At 43.6% G+C, this 5,360-nt stretch overlaps 1 long non-coding RNA gene across 1 annotated transcript; it reads right to left on the bottom strand.

Moving 5' to 3' along the window:
- Positions 1-534: 534 nt before the first annotated feature.
- Positions 535-4,102, bottom strand: LOC309544168. Its single transcript, XR_014224834.1, has 3 exons — positions 3,792-4,102; positions 812-868; positions 535-567 (listed from the first exon to the last, which is right to left on the bottom strand). It is a non-coding gene; the product is annotated as an uncharacterized lncRNA (long non-coding RNA).
- Positions 4,103-5,360: the final 1,258 nt, after the last annotated feature.

Below are 5,360 nucleotides of genomic sequence, written 5' to 3'. Positions count from 1 at the left end.
TGGAGGAACTTGGTTGGCCTCCACAGAGTACTGACCTTAACCCGATAAAAAAACCTTTGGGATGAATTAGAGTGGAGACTGCGAGCCAGGCCTTCTCATCCAACATCAGTGCCGGACCCCACAAATGCGCTTCTGGAAGAATGGTCAAACATTCCCATAGACATACTTCTAATCCTTGTGGACAGCCTTCCCAGAAGAGTTGAAGCTGTTATAGCTGCAAAGGGCGGACCAACTCAATATTGAACCCTACGGACTAAGACTGGGATGCCATTAAAGTTCATGTGTGTGTAAAGGCAGGCGTCCCAATACTTTTGAAAACAGTGTACCATCCATGTGCGTTACAAAGAAGTGTCTGGGAATTATATAACCTCCTCCTGGAGGGGCAGGAAGAGGCCTCAAACCACCCCAGTGATGATCTAGCAGAGTCCACAGGAGTGACCAGAGCTACAGTCAGCCCGGACACGCTGGAAGACTTGCAAAAGGCTGCTAGAAATAAAGGAAGGAAGGACGCACCTTGTATCCAGCGGTGGTCTTTACGAGAGAAGATCTTGGGACTTAGTCCACAGTCTGAAGAAAGAAGAGCAGAGGTAACGAAACAGAAGAAGGTTCCTCCAGCACATCACATACCACTGACAAGCTTTTCCAAGAAATGCCTGAGATTTCTATAACCTCCTCCTGGAGGGGACAGGAAGAGGCCTCAAACCACCCCAGGGATGATCTAGCAGAGTCCACAGGAGTGACCAGAGCTACAGTCAGCCCGGACACGCTGGAAGACCTGCATGAGGCTCATAGACATAAAGGAAGGACGCACCTTGTATCCAGCTGTGGTCTTCACCATCACAGAAGATCCTGGGACTTAGTCCACTATCTGAAGAAAGAAGAATACAAAAGGTAAAACAGCATGTACATCCAGCACATCACATACCATCCATGTGTACTACAAATAAGTATCTGGGGTTTCTATAACCTCCTCCCAGAGATGCAGGAGAAGGCCTCAAACCACCCCAAGGATGATCTAGCAGAGTCCACAGGAGTGACCAGAGCTACAGACAGCCCGGACACGCTGGAAGACCTGCATGAGGCTCCTAAATATAAAACGCTGCCAAAATAAGTACCACATCCTATATAGTTGCCTCTCTTTTTCGACCTTTTTCTATGCTGGCTTTACTGGTACCAGGGAAACTATAACAAAATAGGTTGTATTGATTTGTGTTAAAATCTCAGGATATAAAAGCCATGGGATAACATATCAATTATATTTCTTCATGACAGAAGTCACAAAACCACAGAACTTTTGAACAAGATAATCCAAATAGGTCAACATGTTTCACATAGGTGCTTCCTCAGGACCCTTTTCACATGTTCATTAAAAAGTGACAGGTCACCTAAAATAGGAACCAGAGGAGGTATCCAGTAGCCGCCAGCAAAAACTAAAAAAGGGCTGTGATCTATGCTGACGAGTTATTTGCGGGACGCCGTGATTGTATCTCCAGCTACCGTTTTATATGTGCTACATCCATGTGAGTCGTTTTCTTTAATAATCATCAATATCATTTATGGGGTTACGCTATGGTCTTTTGTACAATTTTTTTCCTATATATTCATCTGACCACTATGGAGCTCCTTTGAGGAATCAATTTTCTATGGTGCTACCTATGGTTTCTTGGAATTCCTGAGACATGCTTTATCTGGCGAGGCTTTCTCATTAAGTGGAGTAGCCACGGCTTTTTGGCAAGCTGCTACCCTAATTAGTGCACTGTGGTGTCCCCACCTTACACATTCCCTGGGTGTCACAGGAGGAAGGACTGTTATCACAACCACTTTCTTGGATTTGTTTTACTTTGGGATTTTTAGACACTCTATACCTAATTTATATGTTATTTTCACAATACCATTCGTATGATATTTTATAGTAGATATAGTTTAGCGCTGCATTTTTTGTGAATATTATTGCATCAGGAATAGTAACAAGAGGCAAAGGGACACATCTATAGTTTAAAAGACAAGCGGTGGTATAAAAAGGTGCCACCTACAACCCCCCCCCCCCCCCCCCACCAATTTAAAAAATATATAAATCTGGCAAAATGTATCCAAGGAGGATGGGAATAACAGAAAAAGCACAAAAAATTCCTTCCAGTGCGAATACATATAATGGATCACCACCATGGACAGCCCAAAGCCTACCAAAAAGGGCGATTGCAATAATACTCAGGTAGTCTATAAAGATATGGTAACCACTTGCCAATACTGAAGACTGGACTTCCCCAACACCGAACTGACATAACAACCGCCACAAAAATTCAGGATGCGACATGTGAAAGGGTCCTAAGGAAGCACTCATTTGAAACACGTTGACCTATTTGGATTATCATGCTCAAAAGATCTGCGACTCCTATCATGAAGAAATAGGATTGTACACTAGGAATAGGTGTGATCCTATTACTTTTATATCCTGTGATCTTAAAACAAAAATAGGGGGGTGCTAATCTACCGAAAATCCGAATGTATAATTTATCCTGTCTCCTCGGAGTGGGTTTGGACTGGTTTGTCGGGGACATCCAGATGCTCCAACTATATGATCTTGGATCCCAGATGGTTGACCCATGTGAACTGTCCGCTATATTAAACTGCAGAACTCCCTCCCGCCACCATTAAAACACAAATTTACTATTAAGCGATACCCTATCACAGGGTTTCTCAACCAGGGTTCCTCCAGAGGTTGCTGGGGGTTCCTTGGGCAATGAGTAATTTCTGCCTCTCAGATGAGTTCCCACTGACACCATTGAGCTTTTTACCTATCTGGATGGAGGTAATTCTTCACAATGGCCACCAGTGTAAGTAGCATTCTTCCAACTGACCATCACACTAATGTGTCATGAGTTGCAGATATAGTGACTTATCAGGGGTTCCCTGAAACCTAAAAGGTTATTTTTTTAAGGGTTCCTCTGTGTTGGAAAGGTTGAGAAAGGTTGCCCTAATAGCTTGGGAGATCAGGGAAAAAAAATGGGGCTCTCCCCTTTTATATCTCGCCACCTTCCAATAAATGGTCACCCTCTCTTCCCACATAGGCGGCCTTTTCCACATGGGCCTCCCACGGGCTTACAAGCTTGGCACAAGGTTTTGATCTCCCCTCTGGCTCAACCCTCCCCTTCCCGGTTATTCCAACCCGCTACAACCTACCAGCCCACCGGTTCCTATTAGGGATAGACCGATAATCAGCAAGGTCGATATGCACTTTCCCCTGATGTCTGGAGTCAGGACTAGTCTTGCGGGAGTGTATCACAGCCATACACCCACCCACAGCAGCACGGTGCCAACCAGCCACCCACATCCACAGGCCCTGTACCAGCCACCCACAGACAGGGTGCCAGCCAGCCACCCACAGACAGGGTGCCAGCCAGGCATTAAACAAACATTAACATGTTCAGTACCAGATTTGTGTCAAAAATTGTCTCCATTTTTCAAAATTTTAAATGTACAAAATATTGGCCAATACTGATACATTGTGACCAAAATATCGGTATTGGCCCTGAAAAAAAACACATCAATCTATCCCTAGTTCCTATATGTCCGACAAGCAATTCATTTTTCAGCTAGCTTTTGCCCTGACAGGGGTTAAGATTTTCGCGCAACCATACTGGACACCCTCTTGGATCTTGGCCGCCTTAAAATTCCGGACATTTACAAACCCCTAACTTGCCAACTTGTCAAGCCTCCACACCCGGATCAAACCTCCCCGTGAAAACAAGGATTTCCCATGCATGAGGCTCCTAGACAAAGGAAGGACGCACCTTGTATCCAGCAGTGGTCTTCACCATCACAGAAGATCCTGGGACTTAGTCCGCTATCTGAAGAAAGAAGAATACAAAGGTAAAACAGCATGTACATCCAGCACATCACATATCATCCATGTGTAATACAAAAGAAGTATCTGGGGTTTCTATAACCTCCTCCCAGAGATGCAGGAAGAGGCCTCAAACCACCCCAAGGATGATCTAGCAGAGTCCACAGGAGTGACCAGAGCTACAGACAGCCCGGACACGCTGGAAGACCTGCGAAGCTCCTAGATATAAATGATCCCAAAATTAGTACCACATCCTATATAGTTGCCTCTCTTTTTTGACCTTTCTGGCTTTACTGGTACCAGGGAAACTTTAACAAAACAGGTTTTATTGATTTGTGTTCAAATCTCAGGATATAAAAGCCATGGGATAACATATCAATTATATTTCTTCATGATAGAAGTCACAAAACCACAGAACTTTTGAACAAGATAATCCAAATAGGTCAACATGTTTCACATAGGTGCTTCCTCAGGACCCTTTTCACATGATCATTAAAAAGTGACAGGTCACCTAAAATAGGAACCAGAGGAGGTGTCCAGTAACGGCCAGCAAAAACTAAAAAAGGGCAGTCAAGGTTTCATCAGGAATAGTAAAAAGAGGCAAAGGGACACATCTATAGTTTAAAAGACAAACATCAACCCAAATGGTAGTACAACCTCAATAAACCGATGTGGTATAAAAAAATATCGGTATCGGCCCTGAAAAAACCACATCGGACCTATATGTCCAACAAGCAATTCATTTTGCAGCTAGCCTTTGCCATGACAGGGGGGGGGGGGGGGGGGGTAAGCATTTCTGCGCATCCTCTTGGATCTTGCCCATCTTAACCACTTTACCACCGGAGGATTTTGCTGTCTTACGTCCAGGCCACTTTTTTGCGATTCGGCGCTGTGCGACTTTAACTGACAATTGCGCGGTCGTGCGACGCCATACCCAAACAAAATTTACGTCCTTTTTTTCCCACAAACAGAGCTTTTTTTTGGTGGTATTTGATCACCTGTGCGCTTTTTACTTTTTGCGCTATAAACAAAAAAAGAGCGTTTATTTTGAAAAAATAATATTTTTAACATTTTTTTATATGAAATTCCCCCCCCAAAAAAAAATGTAAAAATCTAATTTTTTTTTAATTTTTGGCCAATTTTTTTTCGGCTACCTATGTTTGGTAAAAAAAAAATCACGATAAGCGTATTTTGATTGGTTTGCGCAAAAGTTATTGCGTTTACTAACTACGGGAAAGATTTCTGTCATTTTTGGTGTGTTTTTTTTTTTTTTAACGCTTATGGCGGCGATCTGCGATTTTTTTGCGGGACTGCGACATTGCGGCGGACAGATCGGACCCTTGACTGACATTTTTGACACTTTTGGGGGTACCAGTGACATTTCTACAGTAATCAGTGCTATATATATGCACTGTTACTGTAAAAATGACACTGGCAGTGAAGGGGTTAATTTTATTGGAGAGGGAGGGGTTAATGTATGCCTGGTGCTTACTGACGTGTGTGGGGGGAGGGGACT

Source organism: Pelophylax lessonae, assembly GCF_965119305.1.
Source record: "Pelophylax lessonae genome assembly, contig: HAP1_SCAFFOLD_1432, whole genome shotgun sequence".
In the NCBI taxonomy this organism is placed as follows: domain Eukaryota; kingdom Metazoa; phylum Chordata; class Amphibia; order Anura; family Ranidae; genus Pelophylax; species Pelophylax lessonae.
Note: the sequence above shows the minus strand (reverse complement) of the source record. Positions and strands in the feature narration are given on the sequence as shown.